At 37.2% G+C, this 13781-nt stretch overlaps 1 long non-coding RNA gene across 1 annotated transcript in view; it reads left to right on the top strand.

Moving 5' to 3' along the window:
* The first annotated feature begins 2022 nt into the window (after positions 1-2022).
* Positions 2023-13781, top strand: part of LOC140002343 (uncharacterized) — a 54319-nt gene continuing 42560 nt past the window's right edge. The window contains exon 1 of the long non-coding RNA XR_011808719.1: positions 2023-2122. This is a non-coding gene — a long non-coding RNA (uncharacterized lncRNA). The remainder of the gene's footprint in view (positions 2123-13781) is intronic.

Here is a 13781-nt window from a genome sequence, read left to right as displayed (position 1 = left end):
ATAATATAATATATAATATAAGCAATATGATTACTTATATACAATTAAGGGGATTTATATGACTTTTGAAAGAATTAAATGACTTGGTGAAGTAAATACAATGCAGTATTTAGATTTAAGAAAGTTGATTTTCTTTTACCTATGTAATATGCTACATTATAGCATATCATTTTGAAGGGCAAGGGTGCTTTGCAATTTAAGATATATTTAACTCTTTTTCTAGATATGATTTATATATATATATATAAAAGTAATTTAACATGTAAATTTAGGTTTTTGTTTGTTTGTTTTTAATAATAATGTTTACTGTTGTAGTGGGTTTATGTGGGTTTTGGTCACGGGGGGCTGTAGGAGTGGCTTCTGTGAGAAGAATCCAGAAGTTGCTCTGTTAAGTAAGGGACAGTTACAGCTGGCTCCAAAGTGACCTACCACTGCCCTGAGCTGAGCCAGTAAGAGATGTTGGTTGCACATTGGTGAAAGCAGATTTAAGAAAGGGAAAAATATGCTGCTCAAAAGCAGCTGGGAGAGTGAGGAGTGAGAAACATCTTTGCAGACCCCAAAGTCAGTGAAGGAGGGAGGAGTTGCTCCAGGCACCGGAACAGAAGTTCCCCTGCAGCCTTTGGAGAGGCCCCTGGTGGAGCAGGCTGTCCCCCTGCAGCCCATGGGTCCCACATGGAGCAGATCTCCATGCTGCAGTCCGTGGTGGAGCCCCTGGTGGAGCAGGTGGATGTGGCCTGGAGCAGGCTGCCACCCTTGGGGGAGGCAGTTCGCTCTTGGGGGATGGACCAAATAGTATGGACCCATACTGGAGAAGTTCTCAAAGAGCTGCTTCCTGTTGGAAGCCCACAGGATCAGTTTGGGAGGGATGGCATCCTGTGAGAGGGACCCCATGTTTGATCAGTGGCAGAGAATGACCGTAAAGGAACAGCAGAGGAGAAGCGCTGTAGATTGACTGCAACCCCCATTCCCCTTTCTTCTGTCCCTCAGAGAGAGGAGTTAGAAGAGGGTGGATGGGGGGAAGGTGTGTTTATTTACTTTGTTTGTTTTTCATTTCTCTAGCTTGTAAGTAATAGGTGATAAATTCTACTAATCTCCCTATGCTGAGTCTGTTTTGCCCGTGACAATAATTGTTGAGTGCTCTCCTTGTCCTTTTCTCAACCCTTGAGCCCCTTTCATTGTATTTTATCCCCCTTTCCCTGTGAAGAGGGTGAGTAAGAGAGCGGTTGTGGTGGAGCTCAGCTGCCCACATGAGTAAAACCATCACAAATGGAAATATAAATCAAGGATAGAATACCTCTAGTAGTCAAAGAATAGTTATAATAAATTATACTCTTCTGTGTGTAGACATTTATGGGCGTAAAGGTAAAGTAATTGAATATACTATGTACACATATATATGTATATGTTTGTTTGTTTGTCCAGACTCTTTAAATATTTTATTACCACTATCCTTACCCTCAAAGAATTAAGCTTTACCTCACTGATTATGAACCAGCTTGTAGAAGCTGAAGTACGAATTTCACATGAAAATGTGAAATTTACTGAGTACTGCTTCCTTTCACGTCTGTGATATATCACGAAACAGTACATGAAGGAATATAGTTTAAAGCTGCTTTATTTTCTTTCTGCTTTCTCTTTTTTTTTCTTTTTTTTTTCCTTTGGTTGTTGTGGCTTAAAGAAGGAAGCTTACTATTTATGCAACCACAAATACTCTGGGCATGTCTATTTATTCCAAGTCAGTGCTAGTCCAGGTAATTTCCACAGCATCTGATTTATTTCAGCTTGTTTGTCACTATTCTAAAATTAGATTGATTCTCCTTTTAGAAAGCAAAGCTTTTTAACCTTGCAGATCTCATCCCCTGAGATCAACTGTTTTCTGTAAAAGTAAAAGGTTTTGGTAGTCTTCTTCCCTATAGAGAATCAGTCTGCTCCAAGAGCAGCACTCCAACAGGTAATTTACTTTTATAAACAGTATAAATAAAGCAAAAATAGAAGAAAATATCTCAAAACAAGGCTTCCTTACAGCACCCTTGTTGGTTTATTTCCTTTCTTGCAGAAGGTCTACAAGCTGTTGCAGTTGACTATCAGTGGGAGGTCCTCAAGCTGTTCATGAAGAATTTAGGTAAGTAAAATTACAAGTTTTTTTTTCCCCTTTTCACTAGCAGAAGTACAAGTTAAGAAGCTACCAGAAAGAGTTACTTAACAACCTACTGTTTCTTTTTAAAATGGTGAGTTTACAATACAAAGGTGTTCTTTCCCATAAGAATGCTAAAAAATGTTTGTGATCTCAATTCACCTATCTGTGCATTACATCACATTATTGCATGAATGTGTTTCCAGTAAAAATGAACATAGCAATATTTATCAAGAATAATTTCATGCTATTCCTGTGTGGTTAGTGTCAAATCACAGTTATGATCTTTCTGAACTTGACAGTACATATTGAAGTTTACAGCAACTCTACATCAAATGTGCCTTCTTAAAAGTACATTATTCTATAGAAGAATCAAAAGAAACTCCTCGTTAAAGGAAAATACAAACATAACTGAATTGCCCTGCAGTTAAGACCTTTGAGCTGAAGTGCTGAGATCTTTGGTAAATATACAGTTTTGACACCATAGTCCAGAATTATTACATATTTTCTGTAATTTCTGTACAGATTGCAAGCCTTCTGAAAATTCTGTTGTTGCTGGTAATGTGTTTTTTTTTTTTGTTTGTTTGTTTTTGTTTGTTTTTGTTTTTGTTTTTGTATTTTTATTTTTATTTTTGTTTTTTTAACAAGTAGCTTAAAGATGGATGCACCTGTTAATATTGCTGATAACTAAAGTAATTCATTAGTAAAATTTAATTTGTTCTATACATTTATGAACATAAAAAATTAAACTGTAAACATACATTTTTTCTCACTCAATAAAGTGAGTTCTGTTAAGAATAGGTTTCCCTTCTATTTTTGATGCTCTCTCCCAAGTATTTACAGCAACGTACTAAGAACACCACAGAGGCCTTAGATTGATTTCAGCAGGGGACCTACATTATCAGGTCAATGCCTATCACTTAGACAGTAATTTGTTTTCACTCTCCATTTCCCCTTCTCCCAAGTTCCCTTTGCCTTTTATTTCTACTTATTTCCCCAGACAACATTCTGTTGCTGATACAGCAATACATATGCAACCAAGGGACTAAAATAAAATAAAATAAAATAAAAAGATCAATTTCTTAAGAAAGTACATCCCTCATATTATCCAATATGTTAAGAAAGAGAAAAACCATACAGAACACGAGCCCTAGAACAGAATAGGCTTATATTACAAAGCACCAGTCCAGTCTGTCTTTGGCAAAATGCAGTACATAGTAGTAGGAGTAACTGGGCTTGCTCTTCCTTGTCATATTTCTGTGATAATCTTGCAATAAGGGCTTGCTATAGGGCTATCTACTATTTGTAAAATTAAATGATAAAAGTAAAAGCAGACAATAAATAGGCAAAAGATCACACAAAAACATGCTGAAATATTTTAAGTCTAAACCCATGTATTGGTTTTACATAGACAGGTTTTGGTATTGCGGGGTTGCAGGGCTGGCCTCTGTGAGAAGAGTCCAGAAGCTACCCCATGTCAGATCAGATCTAGTTTCATCTGCATCCAAAAGGGACCTGCTGCTGGCCAGAGCTGAGCCAATAAGTGACATTGGTTGCTTATATGAACAAATATGAGAGCATATTTAAGAAAGGGAAAACAAAACAAAACAAAACAAACAAACAAAAACTGCTGTGTAACAGCAGCTGGGAGAGAGGAGTGAGCATTTCTTGAAGATTTGCTGCCTGTGGAAAGCCCATACAGGATCAGTTAAGGAAGGGTGGCAACCTGTGGGATGGATCCACGTTGAGACGGGCAGACAGTGACCACGAAAGAGCAGTGGAGACAAAGCATTATGGACTGAGTGCAGCCCCCTTTGCCTGTTCCCCTGCATCACTCGCGGGGAGTAGGTGGAACAGGGTGGCTGGTGGGGGAAGTGTTCCTGGTTTGCTTTTAGTTTCTCACTGCTCTAGTCTGCCAGTGATGGGCAATCACTAGCATATTAGTCTCCCTATGACAAGTTTGTTTTGCCCATGACAATAATTGTTGAGTGATCTCCCTGTCCTTATCCCAACCCATGAGCCCTTTGTATTTTCTCCCCTTTCTCTATGAAGAGGGAGTGTGAGAGTGGTTATGTTTATGCAGCAGCTACCCAGCTGCATAAAGCTACCACATCCCATTTGTGACATTTTTGTCTATAAAAAAAGCACTTGTAATCTCTACTATGAACTTTTACAGAAAATATTTGAAAGACAATTACATCTTTCTCACCAAGATTTTTCAAGTTTCTACACATACTTTGAACCCAAAACATTTAGAAATGCTAGAAAATTAGAAATTCCCATTCTCAAAGTTCATTCTCAGTATTTGAGTGCAGAGTTGTTTTTTTTTGTTGTGTTGTTGTTTTTGGTTGATTGACTGTTTTTGTTGTTGTTTTGTTGTCTGTGATGGTGGTTTTGCATGTACTTTTGGTAGTTCTCACAGACTGCTCTCAAACTAAAATCTCCAAAACAGGTTGATAAGTTTAAAACTCCATAAGTGTCCTATGAATAACAATTCCTTTTGATTTTTGTTTTCACATGGAATTACAAATAATCTGTAGGGAAAAAAAAAATTAAAAAAAATCTGTACCATCTGTACCGTAGCTATACTGTTTTATCTATGCTATTTTGCCATATATGGGGAGCAAGGGAGATGGAGTAAAATACGGGTATATATTTCTGAGTTGAAATTATTCTAAAATGATTTCTTTACTAATGTGGTCTGAAGAAGACCCATTTTGAAACTGAAAGATTTTCAAATTTCCCTGTTGTACTGTTTATCACTTTTTGGGGCTGGTTTAAGCCCCCAGAGCTTCTGGTTGTACTGTGCAGCACTGGCATATGATATGATAAAATTACTGGTCATGAGTCTAATCTGGTATCTGTACTCAGCATTGCCATCATCTTCATACTTTGGGAGCCAAACCTCAGAAATTATTAATAATTACACTTTTTACCTTTTCTGCAATCTGTGGTAGAGACGAGGGAGAACACTTTCCCCCACTCCTTCCACTTCCCCTTCTCTCTTAGGCTAGAATGTTCCTATTGCTGTCTAATGAGTGAGTTTCTAGTTTTGCTTATGGTTAAATAACTAAGGACCTGAGGAGCCCTGCCTCCAGCCACCTGGAGAAAAGGCACAACCAGGTTTATTAGACTGTGTGGATTCCATGGCCTGGCACATCAGATCCACAGGAGTATAATACTCTAGTGGACACCAGTTCACAGTGTATCCTAACACTATCAAGACATAAAGGGACAGAACTCATCTGTATTTCTAGAGTGACAGGGGGATCCCAACAGCTAACTGTATTGGAAGCCAAAGTGAGCCTACATGGGCATGAATGTGTGGCAAAAGCACCCTATTATGACTGACCCTGAGGCTCCGAGGCTCCATGCATCCTTGGCCCCAAAGGGTTCCCATTGTGTTCTGTTGTTGTTGTTGTTGTTGTTGTTTGTTTGTTTTTTGTTTGTTTGTTTGTTTGTTTTTACATAGCTGCCTTGGAGACAAGAACTATTTTGCCTGGTCTGTCAGAGGACCCTTCTGTTACAGGGTTGCTGAGGGTTGGAGCAGGTGCCAGCTGCTACCACAATGGTGCACTGACAGCAATAGTGCACCCAGACTCACTGATTCATTGACTGGAGAGTCAAGGAGTGATCAGTAAGACTTGCTCACCCTTTAATAGGCCCGTATGACTAGTGGGAAAGTCTGACGGGGAGTGGTGACTAACAAGTGAACTATCCTGTGGTGACTAACAAGTGAACTATCCTGGCCTGAATGAAGCAGGGAGTGTTGCCATGCCGTGGTATGCCACAACTGATATTGCTAAGCATTTTTCTGGATCTCTTTAGCAGCAGAGCTCAGGCTACAATTTGCTTTCACTTGCGGGGGTGCTTTCAGTACTCCTGGAAATGACTGCCCTAAGGGTAGAAACACAGCCCTATCATTTGCCATGGACTGATTCACACTGCACTGGAATGGGAACTGTAGATCCTGAACACCTGCAATACATTGATGACATCATCACATGGGGCAACCCAGCAGAAGTTGTTTTTGAGAAAGGGAAAGAAATTGTCTGAATCCTTCTGAAAGCTGGTTTTGCCATAAAACAAAGTAAAGTCAAGAGACCTGCACAGAAGATCCAGTTTTGGGAATAAAATGGCAAGCTGGGCATCATCAGATCCCAATGGATGTTGTCAACAAAATGACAGCTATGTTTCCACCAACTATCAAAAAAGAAACACAAGCTTTCTTAGGTATCGTGGGGTTTTGGAGAATGCATATTCCAAATTAGTCTGATTGTAAACCCGCTCTATCAAGTGACCTGGAAGAAGAATGATTTCAGATGGAGCAATGACAAGCCTTTGGACAAATTAAACAGGAGACAGTTCATGCAGTAGCCCTCGGGCCAGTCCAAGTAGGGCAGGATGTAAAAAATGTGCTCTACACTGCAGCCAGGGAGAATGGCCCTACCTGGAGACTCTGGCAGAAAGTACCAGGGGAAACCCAAGGTCATCCCCTAGGGTTTTGGGGTCCAGGATGCAGTTGATCTGAGGCCTACTATACTCCAACTGAAAAAGAGAATTTGGCAGCATAAGAATTCTTGAAGAACAATAGAACTGGGAGAGGCTGTCAGGAGCTGGGGGAACCACTGCTTAGGGATAGGCTGTGCATCAGTCAGTGGGTGGTGAGCAGTTGCATTTTGCATTACTTGCTTTGTATACTTCTATATCAACTTTGTCATTATTATTATTATTATTTTACCTTTCTTTTCTGTCCTATTATACCTATGAGTTCTGTCCTATCTCAACCCACAACTTTCACATTTTCATTTCCAATTCTCTTCCCCTTCCACTGTGGGGAGCAGGGAGTGAATGAATGGCTTATCTGCCTGCTGGGTTAAATGACAATAAGCCCCTAAGTGAAGTAATGACAATTTATATGAAGATTTATTTCCAACATCAGTGAAGCCTGGATCCCTGATTTGGAAGACCATAACTGTGGGAAAGATAAAATCCCAGCCAACTCCAGACGTATGCAAGCTTTTGTGCTCCAGCTGGATGCATATAAGTCTATGAGGCCCAGTGGGATTTATCTCAGGGTTCTCAGAGATCTGGCTGATATTATTGCAAGACCTCTCTCAATTATTTTTGAACAGTATCAGGAATCTGGATAGGTTCCAGTTGACTGGAAGCAGGCAAATGTCCCAATTTTCAAGAAGGGTAAGAGAGAAGACCCTGGTAATTACAGGCCTGTCAGTCTCACTTCAGTGCCTGTTAAAATTATGGAGAAGATTATTCTGGGAGTTATTGAAAAGCACTTGAAAGAGAACACAGTCATTGGTCACAGCCAACAGAGGTTCACAAGGGGAAAGTCCTATTTAATGAACTTAATTTTCTTTTATGACAAGGTTACCCATGTAGTTGACCGAGGAAAGCCAATTGATATAATCTTTTTCGGATTTCAGCAAAGCTTTCAATACTGTTTCTCACAGTATCCCTCTGTACAAAATATCCAGTATACAGATAGACAGGGTCGGTGAACAATCAGCTGATGGATCAGTCTTAAAGAGTTACAGTAAAAGAGGTTACCTCAAGCTGACTTCCAGTCACTAGTGGGGTTCCCCAGGGTTCCATTTTAGGGACAGTTCTCTTCTGTGCTTTTATAAATGATTTGGATGCAGGACTCAATTGCATACTAAGTAAGTTTGCAGTTAATACTAAATTAGGAGAAGGTGTTGACTCCAGAGAGGCCCTGTAGAGAGGTCTTGACAAATGAGAGGACTGGGCAATCACGGACTTCTTGAGGTTTAACAAGAACAAGAGCTAGATTCTGCACCTGAGATAGGGCAGCCCTGGATATACATACAGACTGGGCCTTGAGTGGCTGGCAGTGTGCTATGACAGCCAAAAGGTCAAACTTTTTGGGGTGCATGAAGTACAGCATTGGTAGACATTTGAGGGAAGTAATTGTTTTGCTCTACTCTGCACTAGTGCATCCTCTCCTCAGTACTGTGTGCAGTTTTGGGCTTCACAATAGGAAGGGCATAAAACCGCTAGTGTCCAAAGGAGGGCTACAAAGACAGTAAAAGTTCTAAAGGGGATGACATATGAGGAACAGCTGAAGTTGCTTGGTTTGTTCATTCAGTCTAGATAGGAAGAGACTGTGGGGCAACCTCATTGCAGTCTTCAGCTTCCTCACAATGGGAAGCAGAGAAGGAAGCAGAGAGGAAGGAAGCATTGTTTTAAATGAGTAATTTTTTTTTTCTAGTGAAGTTTTATCACTTTATATTTTTATTTCTTTATATATATATGTGTGTATATATATATATTTTAATATAGCAATCTGACATTCCTTCTCATGATTATCCTCTTTTTATACTTGTCCATCCTCTTTTTTCTTTACATATATTAACTGGCATATAACTGCATTCTTCTTTCACTTCACAGAAGGATAATTGGAGCTTATTAGAGCTTAAATGCATTACAGTTATTTCAGCTGTTCATATACTAGAGGCATAATTTATCCAGTTCAGATTTAAAAAAAAAAAATCTTAAAAAAAAATACACTATAGTAAAATGTGTTTTTACCATATCTATAATACTTAGAATAATTTTACATTCTGGTATAAAGAAATTTTCTATTTAATTTCCTAAAAGAAGAATGACCTTGCAAAGTGGCTTTTTCTCCTGGATGTTACACTAGCAGAATAAGAACCTTGTTTCTAATTGATTTGAATTAGAAGATTTTAACTGATTTTCTCCTAAATAGATGCGTGGAGTTTACTTACTTGGGTTATTCGTTTTGTATGTTTAGAGCAGTAACTTCAAGGCTCTCCAGCCTGTATCACTGACAGTTTCTTTTATTTTCAAGTGGATTTGAAAAGGTGAGGTAAACTAAAATTTTAGGTAAATTCTGTATTTTATATATATACATGTAAGTCTTGAGAGATCACAAATGTATTATTTTGCAAGATACATCACTTTCTTTGGAAGGCTAAAAATAGCAAAGCTGAGGGAGCTGGTTGATAGTAACTAGGAGAGCCTAAGAACAAGCCTTACTGTGAGGTACATTTTGGCTGCTAAAGAGTAGGACCTTGAGTTTGCAGTTTTGTCCATGTGATTCAATGAAGATCGTTGTACCTGATCACTGGTACACAGTATAACTCCACTGACTGAACTGAAATCTTTACTCTCTTCTGGTATGGCTGTTGCAAGACCTAACCTGAAGCAAGGCAGAGATTTGTGGAAAACTGTGGAAAAAAATATTATTATGCATTGAGTGAAAGACTAAGGAAAATGGATTTGGAATCTTACCGCTGATTAGGTTCTGAAGTGCCAGTAGAAACTTTAAATGGCATATTATTTGTGCCATAATGAGAAGTAGTTTATTTTAGCACAAGAATTTACATCCACTTCACCTACACCACACTGTGTAAATTAACTGATAAAATCTTCCATCTCTATACAGGATTTCTTTAAGTGGAGGCAAAATAATAAAAACCATACCTAGGAAACAGGTTCCCTTGACTGTGTTTGTTCTAAAGAAAACAATAGAACCAATAAACTGTGTTACAGAAGAAGGAAAAGACCCCACAGGTGTGGGAAAGGGCTTACCACACAGAGCACATTTAAAATTTCCAAGTAGCTAGTTCTTTAAATTAGTTTAAGCCTGTAATGTACCTAATACCTCTTCTCAAATTGATGTCAATGATTTTGTAAATGCAATGAAACCAAGAATAAATCTGATGTTCTAGGTTTAATTCCTACTATATGTGAATCACAGAATCACGTAGCTTAGAAGGGAACTCCACAAGTTTTCTAGGTCAACCCCAATCTCAAAGCACGTCAAGCTAGAAGAGGTTGCTCTGAGCTACGTCCAACCAAGTTCTGAAAATTTCCAGGGATGAGAGTCAAAACCTATCCAGGAAACCCATTCCCATTTGTGACCACTCTCACAGTAGTTTTGTTGTTGTTGTTGCTGTTTTTTATTTTTATTTTTATTTTCCATCTACTGACTTGGAATTTCTCATGTTCCAAGCTTACTTCCTCTGTTTCTTCATCTTCTGTTCCAGCCTCTGCCTGCCTTAGTGGTCCTCCACTAAACTTGTTCTAGTATGTTAATATCTTTCCTGTGCTAGGAAGGCCAAAACGCTGCAAATATTTTCACAAGTGGTTAATAGAGATGAATAAATTCCTTCTAGAACAGACCAATATGGAACTAGCCTTTCTTGCTCCAGGGATGTGCTGCTGATGCATGTTCAACAAATTCACAACAAACTTCATATCTTTTTCTGTAAAGGTACTTTTTAGTCGTTCACCTCCAGGCCTGTACTGTTTTGAAGTGCTAGTCCATCCCTCATAAAGGCACTTTATGTATGCATTTGTTGAATTCCATATATTCGCTCTCAACATAAAATTACATTTTTTCCAAACTGAAAATTCTAGTTTCATTAAAAAAAAAAAAAAAAAAAAAAGATTGGAAGAGTGGAAGCAAACATTTTAAACAGACGACATTGCAAGTAATCATTTTAATCATTTGTTGTGATGTTCCTGAAAAAGATATTCCAGTTTCAAAGTGAGATATATGGCAACAGCTGTCCATGATGACCTTATTCACAAAAAAAATTGTGATTGAGAAATGTTAACTTGTAGAAATGTAGAAATTAAATAACATTCTATCTTGCTTTCTAATGATTTTTCTCTGTGAAAAGAGAAATGATCATTAAATGAACTGGAAGATATTTTTAGAGTAAATTAATCATAAGACCTTCTTGACATATTACACAATGTTTTTGATCTGTGTCAACTCAATTTTCTTGGGCTTTCAATATTTTAATTAAGCAGAAGATGCTTAAGTGTGCAATATTAAGTGTGACCTTTTGGGTGTTTATCTATGATAAGAATTATTCTGCAGTGTCAAGAAGCCATTTAAAGAGCACAATGAAGATGATAAACATAACAAAACAGTATTGGTTTTGTTTATGCAATGCAGTGGCCATTTCTCTTCAGTTAAAATGTGTGACTACATTTAGATTCTACTAAAGTATCTTCCTATCTGCTATGCTCATAGGGACTCTGATTTTCTGAAACTTACCAAATTAAAGCTAAAATGGGATACAGGATTCCTGAATTTTTATTTATTTATTTATTTATCTATCTATCTATCTATCTATTTATTTATTTATTTCAACAACTTCTTTGCTGTTTGTTTTGTTTTTCTAGGAATTATATCAAAAATATTTTATGAGTTGCATAATAATGCTTCAACGACCTTGAATGCTTGATTTTACTTCCTTTGCTTCTTAAAAGCAAAGCTCTTATCATCTTTAAAATATCTTCCATCAGATGAAACAAACCGTGAAGTACTGTGTATTTCTGTGTCTTCAAATTGGCTTTTTTAGACCAAAGCCAGGAGAAAAATAAATAAATAAATAAATAAATAAATAAATAAATAAATAAATAATGTGTGATTGTCTTTTGTTATCTTCTGTTGGCTGAGATTTTAGCTCTTTAATTTTTTTTCTGCAGAAGCAGGGTTTTCAAATAAGAATCCTTCTCAGGCCTCTCTAGCCTCACTTCTATTTCCTATTCATGGAACATAATGTCTTTTACACAAAATACAGTAATCTTCCCCCTACCAATCTTTTTGTTCTAGTCTTATGGTAACTCCCTCTAGTCCTGACCTATTTTTAAACCACCCTATTCAAAAACTTGTGCTCAGGATAAATCCATGAAAATTATTAAATCATGGAAACTGGCTTTTGTGTATTTTTTTTTAACTTTATTGAGTCTTTTGAAGAAAACCCATAGCTTATTTAGCATATGGTTCTAAGCACTTTAGGCACACTGTCTGACTCCAGCCTGTAGTAAAACTTTCCCTGACATTGAATGCAACTGTATGCATGGATTAAAAATGCATAGCACCCTTCTTCAGTGTATAATAAGTGTCTGGACTTTATGGAAAAGCAAATTTCTATTCTAATACAAGTTATAGTTGTTTTAAGAAATTTTGTTTATATTTTGCAAATAGTGATGATAACTAGACCATTTAGGTCAAATGAATATATTTACCGACCTAACCATCAACTGAGTTATGTATGTACAGAACTGTTATTAAGAGCTACAGAATTATGAATAAAAGAATGTCATGAAATCCTTTGGAAATTCTAGAATGTATGTAATCCAAGTAAAATTAAAGTGCAAGCGCAATTCCCAAAATGATAAGTAGTCTGTCAATTCTCTATTGCCTGATAGTGAATTTATAGTGAATTAAGGCCTGAGCATCCTTAAGCTATTTACATATTTTTTAATACTCTCTGGTTAAGTGCATTGGTCTTCTACAAAAAATGAGAAATGTCAAAAACTATAATAGCTACACAGAATACCAACAAAATGAAGTGAAAATAAGAAAAATATATAATTTTATTATAATATTCTATGAACATGCTAATAACCTCTAAAGAAATCAGTAATAAGTAAAATAAGGATAAATTTAGAACATAGATTTCTCAGGGCTAGATTCTACAAATAACTTTTGATATTATTTGTGTTATGTTACTAGGCAGTGATATGAGAGTATTTCAGACTATTAATCTGCATAGGTCAAAAATGCTTTTTTAAAAATCATTCTTAACCTTGTATATATTTTGTGAAAGTATTTATTATGTTTTACAGATTGCACATATAGATTATGCTGCACTTTTTCCTGTTTTCTACTTTTTTTTTTTTTTATAGTAGATACGTTCTTTAGGGCTCGATAATATTCATGAACACATGCTTCTGTGCACTGAATAAAATTCAAACAGAAACTTAAGACATCAGGGACATTCTGGGATTCTGGGTGCTGACTGGTGGGAGAGTAACTTTGGGATCTGTGAGTCTTGAACTTCAGCCACCAGTGTGGTCTTGCAGCAAAGAAGACTAATAGTATATTGGGGTGCATTAAGAAAACCATTGGCATCAGGTTGACAAAGGTGTTCCTTCCCCTCCACCCAGCACAGCTGAGGCCACACCTGGAGTCCCTGTGTCCAGCTCCGGGATCCCCAGTACAAGAGAGACATGGACATACTAAAGGGAGTCCTGTGAAGGACCATGAATGAAGGGACTACTTCATTCCTCACATGAGGAGAGGCTGAGAGATGTGAGGCTATTTAGCTTGAAAAAAAAAAAAAAAAAAAAAAAAAAAAAAAAAAAAAAAAAAAGGAGATATTTTATCAGTGTGTATAAACGCCTGATGGGAGAGTAAGGAAGACAGAGCCAGACTCTTCTTAGCGTTGTCCAATGGCAGGAAAAGAGGCAATGGGCACAATCTGAAACACAGGAAATTCCACTTAAAAACAAGATTTTAATTTAATTTTTTATTTTATTTTATTTTATTTTATTTTATTTTATTTTATTTTATTTTATTTTATTTTATTTTATTATTTTAATTTTTTCACTGTGAGGGTGGTCGACTACTGGAACAGATTTCCCAGAGTGTTTGTGGAGATGTTCAAAACCCAGCTGGACCTGGTCCACAGCAGCCTGCTCTAGATACACTCCTGAATACAGGGGAGTTCCACTAGATGATCTCCAGTGAACCCTTCCTACCACAACCCTCCTGTGATTCTGTCATGCTTTATTAAGAAAAGCTATTAAAACATAGGACCATTATCTTAAATTTAACTAT

The sequence above is a fragment of the Anas platyrhynchos genome, chromosome 4 (assembly GCF_047663525.1).
Source record: "Anas platyrhynchos isolate ZD024472 breed Pekin duck chromosome 4, IASCAAS_PekinDuck_T2T, whole genome shotgun sequence".
Lineage (NCBI taxonomy): Eukaryota > Metazoa > Chordata > Aves > Anseriformes > Anatidae > Anas > Anas platyrhynchos.
This window is presented reverse-complemented; position numbering and strand designations above follow the sequence as displayed.